This window comes from Artemia franciscana, chromosome 18 (genome assembly GCF_032884065.1).
Source record: "Artemia franciscana chromosome 18, ASM3288406v1, whole genome shotgun sequence".
Lineage (NCBI taxonomy): Eukaryota > Metazoa > Arthropoda > Branchiopoda > Anostraca > Artemiidae > Artemia > Artemia franciscana.
In genome coordinates, this window is record NC_088880.1 from 15,881,895 (window position 1) to 15,899,198 (window position 17,304).

Below are 17,304 nucleotides of genomic sequence, written 5' to 3' on the forward strand. Positions count from 1 at the left end.
TCTTGGATAGGCATAGTTAAACTTTTATTCACAGGCTATTAAATGGTATTGATTTCACCAAACTTAAGTAAATAAGGTGCAAAATGCCGACTCCACGCCTACTGCGTGTCTTTTTATTCAAAAATCAGGGACTGATTAATACGAGCTTTTCCAAGCTTTGGTTGCTACGTCGAACTAATTGATCCTCCTCCTCCCTGGTGACACAAGCGGAAAGATGACGTTACATCTTGTAGTTGATGGGATGATATATCATTGTCAATTTCCCCAGGCAAATTGATATTATTAGTGATTTAATCGGGTGTCTAGAGTCCGGGAGCTCATACTCAAGCAATTCCTAATAAGACATCAATGGAATAAGCAAGCCAGATGGCTAGAGAAAAACCTTAAACCAATTATTATGCTAGATGTGGAACCCTTAAACTGCTTTCAGAGGCGTGGAAAAAACCGGCACTGGAACTGGCTAAACAATTTTAAGGTATCCGCCACAACAAGAAGAAAAGGAAGATCCAAAACGATATCAGCGCCCATTGGTACAAAATAAGATTAGGCCTTTTGTCCCATCTTATGGGAAAGGAAAGGAAATTTATAAAAGCCTTGATTTGTTTCTCGTTTTCGTTTGCTAAAGCAAGTTTGGAAAACAAAACCATAACTTTTCGTCATAATTTATCGAAATTCTTTTATCGATGCATCTAAATGGATTATATAAGTTATTTGAAATAACTAGTATTTAGAACATTTTGTTCTTTTTCAGAAACAAAAAGATTCATTTGTTTTGACTAACAATTTATCAAACCCTAACATTCTGACTATATGGACTCTGGAATCGTTAATGCCAAATTTATGCCTCTGAAGAACTACTATAATTATCCTTTATGGTTATAAGAAATAATTACCAGAAACTACATATTCAATACGTACGTTATGGTTTTTTGTCAGAATGGGTTCAAAGTTTCAATATTTTTGAAGGGAGCTGAGACTCATCGTTTGCATTAAGTCACATTCTAAAATTAAAAGTACTTAGTTGTTTTCTCGAATTCTTCTGAGTTCACTTTTGTGAGGGATCTGCTGACCTGTCACTAAAAGCGTTTTTTGTGTGGTTCTGACCACCCCCGAATGCTGACCCCCATGTTATATATATATATATATATATATATATATATATATATATATATATATATATATATATATATATATATATATACTAGCTGTTGGGGTGGCGCTTCGCGCCACCCCAACACCTAGTTGGTGGGGGCGCTTCGCGCCCCCCCCAAGCCCCCCCGCGCGCGTAAGTCGTTACGCGCCATAATAGTTACGCGCCATTGTAGTTGTGTCCCTATGTCCCACCTGTGAATATAGATATATATATATATATATGGTTTTAACTACGTAAAACTTGCGAATATACAACATTCTTTGCTGTCCCATTGTCTTTGCATATAAATAGATTGTCAGGTTATCCCCCTGTTTCCCCCGGTGTCCCCGTTGTAGTTGTGTCCCTGTGTCCCGGTCGTTATTTATATTCCCTGTGTCCCGGTCGTCATTTGTATCCCGGTGTACCGGTCTGTATATACATTCGTTTTTTAGTTTTGTTTTTCTCCTTTATTTTTTTCCTTTTTTTTTCTTTTTTAGTTTATTTAGATTTTTAGATTTTTTAGTTTTTTTATTAGTTTTTAGTTTTTTTTTCTTTTTAGTTTTTTTGTAGTTTTTACCTTCTTTTTAGTTTTGTTAATTTTTTTTTTTACTTGTGTCCTGGTCGTCATTTATACTCCCTGTGTCCCGGTGCTTTGTTGATTGCTAATCGAACATTCCTTTTGTCCTGGTCGCTTTCTCTTTGAGTGTCGTCATTTATTTTTTTCTTTTTTAGTTCTTTTAGTTTTTACCATTTTTAGTTTTTTTTTAGTTTTTAGTTTTTTTAGTTTTTTACCTTTTTTTAGTTTTTTTAGTTTTTTAGCTTTTTTATTTTTTTTATTAGTTTTTAGTTTTTTTGTAGTTTTTGCCTTTTTTTTTAGTTTTTTGTCCTGGTCGCTTTCTCTTTGAGTGTCGTCATTTATTAGTTTTTTCCTTTTTTTTTTTAGTTTTTTATTGGTTTTTACCTTTATTTTAGCTTATTTTTCAGTTTTTTCCTTTTTTTTAGTTTTTTTTTATTTTTTATTTTTTTTAGTTTTTTACCTTTTTTTAGTTTTTTTAGTTTTTTTAGTTTTTTAGCTTTTTTACTTTTTTTATTAGTTTTTAGTTTTTTTTTGTAGTTTTTGCCTTTTTTTAGTTTTTTCAGTTTTTTTTTTAGTTTTTTATTGGTTTTTACCTTTATAGTTTTTTTAGTTTTTTAGCTTTTTTATTTTTTTTATTAGTTTTTAGTTTTTTTTGTAGTTTTTGCCTTTTTTTAGTTTTTTCAGTTTTGACGTCACCTAATCCAGTTTTTTCAGGTGACGTCACCTGACACATCCATCCACACATCCATCCATCCATCCATCCACAGACAACTTATTTTTATATATATAGATATATATATATATATATATATATATATCTATATATATAAAAATAAGTTGTCTGTCCGTTACGCCAGATTATATCTTATCTATATATAAAAATGAAACTGAACTGAAAAGCAAACTGAAACTAAAAATGTAGAAACTGGGAATTGCATAAATATTTCTATATATTTTGACAATAGATTAAATTAATTCGAAAACCTTATAACAGATATTTATAATTTTGAGGTTTATTATAAATTGTTGAGTGTTAGAATGCTTGGCACGTAAAATTTTTTCTAACAGTCAATGTTAGAATGAACACTGACAAATTGAAAAACATTGAAAAAGATAGAATGTTACCAAATCCTACAACAGAAGAAACAGCCGAGGAACCTGCTCAGAGAGTTAATGCCAAAAGGCTTGCGGCTAAAGAACGCAAAACCGCTCAATTAGAAGAAGATCAACCTGGACAGCGAGAGTCAAAACGTATCAAAACTTAAAATGATAGCGATGATGATTGGGTTTGGGATTTTGACTTGGATAAGGTTATCAATGCCTACCAGATTTTACTTAAAAAAACAAAGGTTCGGCGATGTGTATTTACGTCTGAAAAATAAAGAAGAAAAAGAAAACTGAAACTAAAAATGTAAAAACTGGGAATTGCATAAATATTTTAAAATATTTTGACAATAGATTAAAGTAATTCGAAAACCTTAAAACAGATACATAAAATTTGAGGTTTATTATAAATTGTTGAGCTTTAGTATACTTGGCACGTGAAGATTTTTCCAACTATCGATGTTAGAATGAACATTGACCGACAGACCGACAGAATTTGCGATTGCTATATGTCACTTGGTTAATACCAAGTGCCATAAAAATGTAAAAAACTAAAAAGAAAAAAAGCTAAAAAAACTAAAAAAGCTGCAAAACTAAAAAAAAAAGAAAAACTGAAACAGAAACTATCTATATCTATATATATAAAAATAAGTTGTCTGTGGATCTGTGGATCGTGGATCAGGTGACGTCATGTTTGTCCGCATATGACGTCTGAATTATTTCACACTAATACAAAAGAAGAAAAAAACTAAAAAAGGTAAAAACTACAAATAAAAACTAAAAAGAAAAAAAAACTCAAAAAGCTAAAAAACTAAAAAAAGGTAAAAATCTAATAACTAAAAAAAAACTGAAAAAAATAAAAAAAGGCAAAAACTACAAAAAAAATAAAAACTAATAAAAAACTAAAAAAGTTAAAAAAGGTAAAAAACTAAAAAAACTAAAAACTAAAAAAGAAAAAAACTAAAAAAAAGGAAAAAACTGAAAAATAAAAGAGAAAAAGAAAACTAAAAAAATATGAATAAATTTATATAAAAATAAGTTGTTTGTGGGTTATGTCTGTCTGTCTGTCTGTCGAGTGACGAAAAACAAAAGAAGAAAAAAAACTAAAAAAGGTAAAAACTACAAAAAAAAACTAAAAAGAAAAAAACTAAAAAAGCTAAAAAACTAAAAAAAGGTAAAAAACTAAAAACTAAAAAAAAATGAAAAAACTAAAAAAAGGCAAAAACTAAAAAAAAAACTAAAAACTAATAAAAAAAACTAAAAACTAATAAAAAAAACTAAAAAAGCTAAAAAACTAAAAAAACTAAAAAAACTAAAAAAAGGTAAAAAACAAAAAAAAACTAAAAACTAAAAAAGAAAAAACTAAAAAAAAGGAAAAAACTGAAAAATAAGAGAAAAAGAAAACTAAAAAAATATTAATAAATATAAAAAATATAAATATAAATATAATATAAATTAGCAATCAACAAAGCACCGAGACACAAATGACGACCGGGACACAGGGAGTATAAATGACGACCAGGACATAAGTAAAAAAAAAAAACTAAAAAAATAAAAAAATGGTAAAAACTACGAAAAAACTAAAAACTAATAAAAAAACTAAAAAATCTAAAAATCTAAATAAACTAAAAAAGAAAAAAAACAAAAAAGGAAAAAAATAAAGGAGAAAAACAAAACTAAAAAACGAATGTATATACAGACCGGGACACCGGGATACAAATGACGACCGGGACACAGGGAATATAAATGACGACCGGGACACAGGGACACAACTACAATGGGGACGCCGGGGGGCACAGGGGGATATAAATGACGACCGGGACACAAGGAATATAAATGACGCCCGGGACACTCAAAGAGAAATCACAGACTGGAACACCGGGACACAAATGACGACCGGGACACAGGGAATATAAATGACGACCGGGACACAGGGACATAACTACAAAGGGGACGCCGGGGTGCACAGGGGGATATATAAATGACGATGGCGACTCAGGGAATGGTCGATTAGCAATCGCCATCAACAAAGGTCAAGGGCAATCATTAGAATCATGAGGTATAGATCTGAATACGGATTGTTTTCCCATGGACCATTATATGTTGCATGTTCAAGAGTCGGTAAACCTGAAAATCTATTTATATGCACAGACAATGGGACAGCAAAGAATGTTGTATATTCGCAAGTTTTACGTAGTTAAAAACATATATATATATATATATATATATATATATATATATATATATATATATATATATATATATATATATATATATATATATATATATATATATATATATATATATATATATATATATATATATTTATATATATATATATATATATATCTATATTCACAGGTGGGACATAGGGACACAACTACAATGACGCGTAACTAATATGGCGCGTAACGACTTACGCGCGCGGGGGGCTTGGGGGGGGCGCGAAGCGCCCCCACCAACTAGGTGTTGGGGTGGCGCGAAGCGCCACCCCAACAGCTAGTATATATATATATATATATATATATATATATATATATATATATATATATTTATATATATATATATATACTAGCTGTTGGGATGGCGCTTCGCGCCACCCCAACACCTAGTTGGTGGGGGCGCTTCGCGCCCCCCCCAAGCCCCCCCGCGCGCGTAAGTCGTTACGCGCCATATTAGTTACGCGCCATTGTAGTTGTGTCCCTATGTCCCACCTGTGAATATAGATAGATATATATATATATATATATATATATATATAAAAATAAGTTGTCTGTGTGTGGATCTGTGGATGGATCAGGTGACGTCATGTTTCGGCTGACGTCATGAAATTAGTTGCCATCATTTTTGCTTTGAAGGTGACGTCATTCAAGTTATATAAGACATATGTCCGCCGTCATGTTTCGGCTGACGTCAAGAAATTAGTTGCCATCATTTTTGCTTTGAAGGCGTGACGTCATTCAAGTTATATAAGACGTATGTTCGCGTAGAATTCTATTAATGCTTAAGTTTATAATGACTGATGAAGATGCTCAAAGAGTCTATGCCAAAAAACTTGCTGCTGATAGAGAAAGTCAGAAAAGAAAGCGTGCCGAGGAACTACCAGAGCAACGCGAAAGCAGACTTGCTGCTAAAAGAGAAAGTGAAAAAAGAAGGCGTGCCGAGGAACTACTAGAGCAACGCAGAAGCAGACTTGCTGCTAAAAGAGAAAGTGAAAAAAGAAGGCGTGCCGAGGAATCAAAAGACCAGCAGGGAAACAGGCTTGAGGCTGATAGAGAAAGAAAGAACAGAAAGCATGCCGAGGAACTACCAGAGCAACGCAGAAGCAGACTTGCTGCTAAAAGAGAAAGTGAAAAAAGAAGGCGTGCCGAGGAACTACTAGAGCAACGCAGAAGCAGACTTGCTGCTAAAAGAGAAAGTGAAAAAAGAAGGCGTGTCGAGGAATCAAAAGACCAGCAGGGAAACAGGCTTGCTGCTGATAGAGAAAGTAAGAAAAGAAAGCGTGCCGAGGAATCAGAGCAATCTGAAAGTTATCGCCTGGCATTCAGGTACAACCCAGTCGATGATTATAGCTTGAGTAGATGTGTTCAAATCGGGACAATGTCTAAAATTTGTCCCTATTGCAAGGCCTTGAAATTCAATGGTGAAACAATGGGAATGTGTTGCGCCTCAGGAAAAGTTAAACTTCCTCTATTGGCTGCACCACCAGAGCCATTGAAGACTTTCCTTACTGGAACTACGTCAGAATCTAAGCGTTTTTTGTCAAAAATCAGACAATACAACTCATGTTTCCAAATGACGTCGTTTGGAGCCCAAATCGAAAATCCAGATCAATTTATGTCTACTTTCAAAGTAAAAGGGCAAATTTATCATAAAGCAGGGTCCCTTCTACCATTCTCAGGCGAGAATCATAAATTTTTACAATTGTACTTCATCAGTGATAGAAATTCTGAATTGAATGCACGTTGCGAAATTTCTCCCAACGTTGAAAGGACAATCGTTTCCCAATTGCAACATCTTTTCCACGAAAATAATAAGTTAGTGCGTCTGTTCAAAACAGCCATCGATTTGATGCCTACTGATACTCATAAAATTGTTATTTCCGCTGACAAAACGCCTCCTGGCCAACATGTGCGTAGATACAATGCTCCGACTATCGACGAAGTGGCAATCGTTATGGTCGGTGATCAGTTTTTACCTCGAGATATTATTCTACATAAGCGAAACGCTCAGTTGTTAAGAATTGCTGAAACTCATCGATGCTACGATGCCCTACAATATCCTATCATTTTTTGGGATGGAGCCGACGGCTATCACTTTAATATTAAATTGATGAATCCAGCCACTAACAAAGAAATGAATAAGAAATGCAGTGCAATGCATTATTATTCCTATAGACTAATGATTCGGCAGGATGAAGAAAATTATATTTTAAAATGCCGTGAATTGTTTCACCAATTTGTCGTGGATATGTATGCTAAAATTGAATCAGAACGTTTGCTATATATCCGCCTGAATCAGACCAAGCTCCGCTCTGAACAATACATTCATTTGCGAGATGCAGTTATAAATGACGGTAATACCACAAACGTTGGAAGATTAACAATTTTACCTTCGTCATATGTTGGCAGTCCCCGTCATATGCATGAATATGCTCAAGATGCTATTGCGTATGTTCGTCTCTATGGTCGTCCAGATTTATTTATTACATTTACATGTAATCAATCTTGGGACGAGATACTGCAGCTTTTACTTCAAGGACAATCGGCGGTTCATAGGCATGACATTACGGCACGTGTCTTCCGGCAAAAGTTGAAATCACTGATAAACTACCTTGTAAAACATGAAGTGTTTGGGTCAGTGCGATGCTGGATGTACTCAGTGGAATGGCAAAAACGAGGTTTGCCACACGCACATATACTAATCTGGCTACATAAAAAAATTACTTCAAACGAAATTGATGATGTGATTTCCGCTGAAATACCTGATAAAAATGTCGATAAGGGGTTACATGATATTATTTTAAAAAATATGATACATGGACCTTGCGGTGCACTGAACGAAAATTCACCATGCATGGCCAAAGGAAGGTGCACAAAGCAATATCCTCGACTTTTAGTACCCAAAACAATTACTGGCAATGATGGTTACCCACAATATAGAAGAAGATCTACTGAAGATGGCGGTAAAACAGCAATAATAAAGAAGCGTAACGGTACCACCATCGAAGTAGATAACCAGTGGGTTGTTCCATATTCCCCTTTATTATCAAAAACATTTAATGCACACATAAACGTTGAATACTGTAACTCCGTAAAGGCAATCAAATATATATGTAAATACGTCAACAAAGGCAGTGACATGCCAGTTTTTGGCTTGCAGTCCGAAATCAAAGATTTCGATGAAATCCTAGAATATCAGGCTGGAAGATACATAAGCAGTAATGAAGCTGTTTGGCGAATTCTTTCATTTCCGATACATGAACGTAGTCCAGCTGTTGTTCACTTAGCGGTACATTTACAGAATGGTCAACGTGTTTATTTCACGGAAACCAACGTGCAACAAAGAGTCCTGAATCCACCGGATACAACATTAACAGCTTTTTTTTCGCTTTGCAAAAATGATTCTTTTGCGAAAAAACTGCTGTATACTGAAGTGCCTTCGTATTACACGTGGAATACTAAAAATAAAGTATTTGAACGTCGAAAACAGGGTAAGTCAGTCGACGGCCAACCTACCATCTTCAAAGATACCACGATAGGAAGACTCTACACCGTTCACCCCAATCAACATGAATGCTTCTTTCTACGCCTGCTTTTGGTGAATGTACCCGGTCCGACATCCTTTGAGTATTTGAGGACTGTAAATGGTACTATACATGACACTTACCGTAGTGCATGCCAAGCTCTGAATTTATTGGAGAATGACCAACACTGGGATAACTGCATCAATGACGCGTGCGAAACGTCAACCCCAAGTCAAATTCGTGCATTGTTTGGCATCATTTTAACAACTTGCTCTCCATCAGCTCCTACAGATTTATGGGAAAAATATAAGTCAAAAATGTCCGAAGATATACTTCATCGAAAACAGTTAGAGACGTCAGACATGACTTTTGATTTTACACCAGAAATTTATAACTACACTTTAGTTGTTATAGAAGATTTTTGCATAAGTATGGCAAACAAACCTCTTCAGGGTTTGGGAATGCCTTCACCTAACCGTATCGCTGCTGTTTCGACATGTGTAGAATTGGATCGTGAACAAAGTTACAGTACGAGTGATCTATTGTCGTATGTACAAAATAACATTTCCAAGTTAACGTCGGAACAAAAAGACATTTATGATACGATAATGCATTGTGTCGATAACAACGTTGGAGAAATTTTCTTTTTGGATGCGCCAGGAGGTACTGGTAAAACGTTTGTGATAAAACTGATTCTGGCATCAATTCGATCTAAAAATGATATAGCGTTGGCAATTGCGTCGTCCGGAATAGCCGCAACATTGCTGCCTGGTGGAAGAACTGCTCATTCCGCTTTGAAATTGCCTCTGAACTTGCATTCTACAGAAACTCCCACGTGCAATATTTCCAAATCATCTGGGATGGGTAAAGTATTGCAGCAATGCAAACTTATTATTTGGGATGAGTGCACAATGGCACACAAAAAATCGCTCGAGGCTCTGGATCAATGCTTGAAAGATTTGCGAGGGAAGTCGAAACCCTTTGGCAGCACCTTAATATTGCTTGCGGGAGATTTCAGGCAAACATTACCTATAATACCTAGATCAACTCCTGCAGACGAAATGAATGCTTGCCTGAAAAATTCTAATTTATGGGCACACGTAAAAACATTAAAATTAACTACAAATATGTGTGTCCGATTGCAAAACGATGACTCTGGTCAAACATTTTCAGATCAATTGCTGGCAATGGGAAACGGAAAGCTCCCAGTAGACTCAATTTCAGGACGTATACAACTACCTGCTGATTTCTGTAATTTAGTGACGTCCAAAAATGAATTGATTGAAAAAGTATTTCCGAATATTCTAAAAAATTATAAAAATAATAAATGGCTAAGTGAAAGAGCGATTCTCGCACCCAAAAATATAGACGTCCACGAAATCAACAATATTGTTTTGACCAAGATTCAAGACCAGGCAGTCCTTTACAAGTCAGTCGACACAGTTTTGGAACCAAATGAAGCGGTTAATTATCCATCTGAATTTTTAAATTCCATAGATCTTTCAGGGTTTCCACCACACGTGCTACAACTAAAAATAGGCGTACCAATAATATTGTTACGTAACATAAACCCACCAAAGCTTTGCAATGGCACTCGACTTGCCGTAAAAAAAACAATGGAAAACCTAATAGAGGCCACAATCCTGACAGGGCCTTTTGAGGGTGAGGCTGTTCTTATTCCTCGCATTCCCATGATTCCAACAGATCTGCCTTTTCAATTTAAAAGATTGCAATTCCCAATTCGATTAGCATTTGCAATCACCATTAACAAAGCTCAAGGTCAATCATTAGAAAAATGTGGTATTGATCTTAATACTGATTGTTTTTCCCATGGACAATTGTAAGTTGCATGTTCGAGGGTCGGTAAACCTGACAATCTATTTATATGCAGCGAGAATTGGACAGCGAAGAATGTTGTATATTCTCAAGTTTTACGCAGTTAATTTGTATTTCGGAACCAAATGAAGCGGTTAATTATCCATCTGAATTTTTAAATTCCATAGATCCTTCAGGGTGTCCACCACACCTGCTACAACTAAAAATAGGCGTACCAATAATACTTTTAAGAAATATCAACCCACCAAAGCTTTGCAATGGCACGCGACTTGCCGTAAAAAAAAAACAATGGAAAACCTAATAGATGCCACAATCTTGACAGGGCCTTATGAGGGTGAGGCTGTTCTTATTCCTCGCATTCCCATGATTCCAACGGATCTGCTTTTTCAATTTAAAAGATTGCAATTCCCAATTCGATTAGCATTTGCAACCACCATCAACAAAGCTCAAGGGCAATCACTAGAAAAATGCGGTATAGATCTTAATACAGATTGCTTTACCAATGTACAATTGTATGTTGCATCTTTGAGGGTCGGTAAACCTGACAATCTATTTATACGCACAGACAATGGGACAGCGAAGACTGTTGTATATTCACAAGTTTTACGTAGTTAATTTGTATTGTATCTATCTATCTATCTATCTATATAAAAACGAGTTGTGTGTATGCATGTTTGTTTGTTTGTAAAAAGAGCGTTTGCATATGACGTCATTATTAGTACATACGGCTTTGTATATGGACAGACAATGGGAAAGCCAAGAATGTTGTATATTCGCAATTTTTACGCAGTTTGAAACACATATATAAATCTATCTATATTCACAGGTGGGACACAGGGACACAACTACAATGGCGCGTAACTAATATGGCGCGTAACGACTTACGCGCGCGGGGGGGGCTTGGGGGGGCGCGAAGTGCCCCCACCAACTAGGTGTTGGGGTGGCGCGAAGCGCCACCCCAACAGCTAGTATATATATATATATATATATATATATATATATATATATATAGATATATATATATATATATATATATATATACTAGCTGTTGGGGTGGCGCTTCGCGCCACCCCAACACCTAGTTGGTGGGGGCGCTTTGCGCCCCCCCCAAGCCCCCCCGCGCGCGTAAGTCGTTACGCGCCATATTAGTTACGCGCCATTGTAGTTGTGTCCCTGTGTCCCACCTGTGAATATAGATATATATATATATATATATATATATATATATATATATATATATATATATATATATATATATATATATATATATATATATATATATATGTTTTTAACTACGTAAAACTTGCGAATATACAACATTCTTTGCTGTCCCATTGTCTGTGCATATAAATAGATTGTTAGGTTTACCGACTCTTGAACATGCAACATATAATGGTCCATGGGAAAACAATCCGTATTCAGATCTATACCTCATGATTCTAATGATTGCCCTTGAGCTTTGTTGATGGTGATTGCTAATTGACCATTCCCTGAGTCGCCATCGTCATTTATATATCCCCCTGTGCACCCCGGCGTCCCCTTTGTAGTTATGTCCCTGTGTCCCGGTCGTCGTCATTTATACTCCCTGTGTCCCGGTGCTTTGTTGATTGCTAATCGAACATTCCTTTTGTCCCGGTCGCTTTCTCTTTGAGTGTCGTCATTTATTTAGATTGTCAGGTTTACCGACTCTTGAACATGCAACATATAATTGTCCATGGGAAAAACAATCCATATTCAGATCTATACCTCATGATTCTAATGATTGCCCTTGAGCTTTGTTGATGGTGATTGCTAATTGAACATTCCCTGTGTCCCGGTCGTCATTTATATTCCCAGTATCCCGGTCGTCATTTGTGTCCCAGTGTTCCCCTTTTAGTTCTTTTTTATTGGTTTTGACCTTTTTTTAGGTTTTTTAGTTTTTTTCTTTTAGTTTTTTTTGAAGTTTTTATCTTTTTAGTTTTTTTATTTTTATTTATATTTTTTTAGTTTTCTTTTTCTCCTTTATTTTTCAGTTTTTTTCCTTTTTTTAGTTTTTTTTCTTTTTTAGTTCTTTTAGTTTTAACCTTTTTTAGTTTTTTTTAGTTTTTTAGATGAAAATTTTTTTTAGTTTTTTTCCTTTTTTTCTTTTTAGTTTTTTATTGGTTTTTACCTTTTTTTAGCTTTTTTAGTTTTTTTCGTTTTTTCTTTTTACTTTTTTTTTTAGTTTTTATCTTTTTTATTTTTTTTTATTTTTATTCTTAATTTTATTAGTTTTCTTTTTCTCTTCTATTTTTCAGTTTTTTCCTTTTTTTTAAGTTTTTTTTTAGTTGACGTCACCTGATCCACAGATCCACAGACAACTTATTTTTATATATATAGATATATATATATATATATATATATATATATATATATATATATATATATATATATATATATATACATCAGATTTCTGAAAGATGGCTTATAGTCGGACTCTCCCTCCTTCCAGGACGCCTTCCAGCACCCCCGAATGCTGGCACAAATGCATGTCACTACTGTTAATTCCGGTCACCGTTACCATTCCAGCCACTGGCTTGATTTTTTGAAATGCACAATTTTGGATGAATTGAAGCCATTAATGGCTTCAACAATCTTATCTGGAGGTGGGGGAGGGTATTCCCTGATACATGAATCTCAGACCGTTGCACAGGGAACAATCCCTTGAGAAACATTCCGAGATGAGACAAAGAGGGTCCTTTGCTGGTTCTCTTGCTGGTACCAGTTCTGAGGGCTTTGCTAGTACTAACTTATGATAAAGAGCCACTTGCTGTTGATGTCTGGCAGCTTGTCGGCAAAGTTTTCGTAGTCTTATTTGTAAGAAGGGGAAGCTTCTTTTTCCTCAAATGGCTGATGAGCTGTCCAGGGGCTACACCACGGACGAGGAGCTGTTCGATGGGCAATCATTCAAGTGGAGATCTTTGCACTGAAACTTTTGTAAATTAACATAATGCTTGTTAATAAAATTCCACAAAAATGTTAAGCACAAAACATTGTCGAAAAGAAGGTTGGTTTTGAGAATCAGTTTAAAATGATTTTTAGCATCTCAAAGGTTACTCATTCAAAAAACACCAACTTCCACAAAAGTAATCTGTCATAACAATAAATGCTTATCCAATTAAGTACTACCTCCAACACTTTGGCAACCACATATAATGCCATAACAACACGCACTTTTAAATATAAAGTAGAATAAAATGATAACCAATCTTAGCAATATAAAGTCAGTTATTCTCATTAGTCCAAGAAATTTTCGTGGCTGTAGGTTTGTCCATGGGATTTCAGGGCAGAAGCCCTCCTAATCTTTGGCGTCATTTTTATATCTAAATACTGAGGAATTTATCTTGATTAGTAGAAAAGGCAATCATAGCACGGTGAAAAACACAATCGGGTATCCCATAGAATTTTTAAACTACGAAGCGAATCTTTTATTAATTTACCTGCAATAATTGGATGTTCACTACCTCCTTCTACCGTCCCTAGAGTTGCTAACATAAATTTCAATGACACAATGGATTCATCGCACAATACAACCAACTTGGTCAATATGGGAACGCCATGTGTTATTGTGCCAGTTTTTTCGAAAACCACAGTTTTGACCTGAAGCAAAGAAGAGATAAAATATAATTTGAATTGAAAATATTTCACAGTTTTTATCCCTCCATCGCCCGACAATACCGACAATACTGACATTTTTCATGCCAAAATTCAAATTTTATCGTAATGCTTCAATTTTACAAACTATCGTCTTTTGTAAGAAAAATTGCCCTATGGGCAATAAAGCAGAATCACGTAAGCATGTAGAAACCGAATAATGACAATATATCCCTAAATTAGCAAATCCCCAGAAGATCCTATTCGGGACTTAACCCAATCAGATTTTTTAAATCAGACATTTTTGGATTACCTACTTGTAAATACTTAGACCAGAAACAGAATATCTTTTTTTATAGTATAGCCAAAGGCGTCCTGGAAGGAGGGAGAGTCCGACTGTAAGCCATCTTTCAGAAATCTGATGATTTGTATATATATACAGATATATATATATATATATATATATATATATATATATATATATATATATATATATATATATATATATATATATAACATGGGGATCAGCATTCGGGCGTGGTCAGAACTACCTCAAAAACGCTTTTAATGACAGGTCAGCAGATCCCTCACAAAAGTGAACTCAGAAGAATTCGAGAAAACAACTAAGTACTTTTTAATTTTAGAATATGACTTAATGCAAATGATGAGTCTCAGCTCCATCCAAAAATATTGAAACTTTGAACCCATTCTGACAAAAAACCATAACGTACGTATTGAATATGTAGTTTCTGGTAATTATTTCTTTTAACCATAAAGGATAATTATAGTAGTTCTTCAGAGGCATAAATTTGGCATTAACGATTCCAGAGTCCATATACTCAGAATGTTAGGGTTTGATAAATTATTAGTCAAAACGAATGAATCTTTTTTTCTGAAAAAGAACAAAATGTTCTAAATACTTTTATTCGATAAAAGAATTTCGATAAATTATGACGAAAAGTTATGGTTTTGTTTTCCAAACTTGCTTTAGCAAACGCGAGAAACAAATCAAGGCTATTATAAATTTCCTTTCCTTTCCCATAAGATGGGACCAAAGGCCTAATCTTATCTTGTACCAATGGGAGCTGAAATCGTTTTGGATCCTCCTTTTCTTCTTGATGTGGCGGATACCTTAAAGTTGTTTAGCCAGTTCCAGTGCCGGCTTTCTCCACGCCTCTGAAAGCAGTTTAAGGGTTCCACAACCAGCATAATAATTGGTTTAAGGTTTTTCTCTAGCCATCTGGCTTGCTTATTCCATTGATGTCTTATTAGGAATTGCTTGAGTAAGAGCTCCCTGACTCTAGACACCCGATTAAATCACTCATAATATTAATTTACCTGGGGAAATTGACAATGATATATCATCCCATCAACTACAAGATGTAACGTCATCTTTCCGCTTGTATCACCAGGGAGGAGGAGGATCAATCAGTTCGACGTAGCAACCACAGCTTGTAAAAGCCCGTACTAATCAGTTCCTGATTTTTGCATAAAAAGACGCGCAGTAGGCGTGGAGTCGACATTTTGCATCTTATTATTTAAGTCTGGTGAAATCAGTACCATTTAATAGCCCGTGAATAAAAGTTTAACTATGCCTATCCAAGACGCTAATAAATTCTGTTACAGGTCGAAGATCCATATTAAAGCCAATCAAGACAAGAAAAATATTGTAAGACTAATCTAAGTAATCTAACAACAATTCACTTTTCCCAGAGGAAAGTAAGTCTAACCGACTGTATTTCAATCCCACTTCTATATTGATGTAAACCGTTAGTTTCTTCAAGAAAAGGTGTAAATAAAACAAAGATGGTAAAGCTCTGGTGAACCATCTAAGGGTATTAGAATTTTTTCAGTTAGGCAAAATAGACCTGTCTCTATTACAACTATTTTATACAACTAAGAATGCATCCCAAATGATGACTAAACTTGATAATATATGGTAATGTCACATAACAGACAGTAAGTAAACTACGTGTAAGCCACCTGTTCTCCAAGAGTGTACCTACTCCATCACCTTGTATAATAGATCCATTTTAATAAAATTTGGAAGAAAGAGAATGCTTGGAATTGAAGTGCTCCTCCTCTATTTTGGAAATAACTGTTTTGAGGTTTCTGTAAATTTGTTTTTAATTTTTGCAGCGAGTTGGCACTCAGTCAAAGGTGACGCAAGTTCCCATTAGAAGAGGTATGTCTCTTTATACTTCTGCCGTTCCAGTTCAGCACGTTGTAATGGTGCCAGGTGGCTAGCCAGTTCAGGAGGTAATCATCCCAGCACCAGTTGCAACTGCTCCCGGACTTATAACCCTTGCACGGCCTCCAAGAGCCGCATCTCCTCAGTTTAGGCCGATGACACAAGAGGAAATCTCTGAAGTGAGTATTAGTGAAGTAGAATTCATTGTTTTTAATATGGAGGATGTTTAATAGTCTGTAGGTTCAGTTGACAAACTGTGGAAATATTTATCTTGTTTTCTTGGAAGCTAAGATTCGGTAAAAATTCAATAGTACTACACCTTTAAATTTGAGCAGTGTTAAGCCGCTTCAGTCTGACATACTGGCAAACACTCAGCTTAATCCCAAACAGTTGAAAGCTTCTCCTTTGAACACCTACCAAGAAACCCCCAAACTTTTTTACAATGTTTAGTTGCCCAATTCTTGTCCATTTCAGAACATAGGGATGGCTGGCTTCTAATCCCCCATTGCACTTCCTGCCTTAAGACTAATGAAACGGAGATCAGCACCTCAAGTTAGGACTATTAAGTTAAGTGCCGCGTCCCTCATCTTTTTTACTCATATTCCAGGGCGTCATGCCTGTTCTCCTTTTTAGTTGAACTACTTTAAGAGTTCGGCTTTGTTTGTCTGACCAACATATCCAAGCTTGTTATGCTCTGTTATGGTTTTTATGCTCTTCATTATGTAATTTTTTTTTTGGATCAAGACTATCTATTCATCGACATTTCCCAAGATGATCTCAAAACCATTGCCTCAAAAAATTTCCACTGTAAAACGAGTCCTTAGTCTGACTCTTAAAGTGTTGAAAGTTTCGAGGTGCTCTAAAAAATTGTTGCTATACATTTTTATGTTAAAGATCTATCTAACTGTTAATGATCTATCTAACATGCAATAAGTTAAAGACTTCTAACATGCAATATTTAATACTTGTTTTATTTAAATTAATGACGATAGAATTTTTATGGGTGCAAAACGGCTATTAAATAGACAGCTATTACTCTTAGCAAACGATTGTTTTATTTTAAATTCTTTTGATTTCTCCATTTTTACCTTTGAAGCGTATCATTT

The 17,304-nt window shown here is 35.0% G+C and overlaps 1 long non-coding RNA gene across 1 annotated transcript in view; it reads left to right on the forward strand.

Moving 5' to 3' along the window:
- Positions 1-17,304, forward strand: part of LOC136038676 (uncharacterized) — a 55,239-nt gene that overhangs the window by 34,134 nt on the left and 3,801 nt on the right. Inside the window, exon 3 of the long non-coding RNA XR_010620267.1 lies at positions 16,147-16,377. This is a non-coding gene — a long non-coding RNA (uncharacterized LOC136038676). The remainder of the gene's footprint in view (positions 1-16,146; positions 16,378-17,304) is intronic.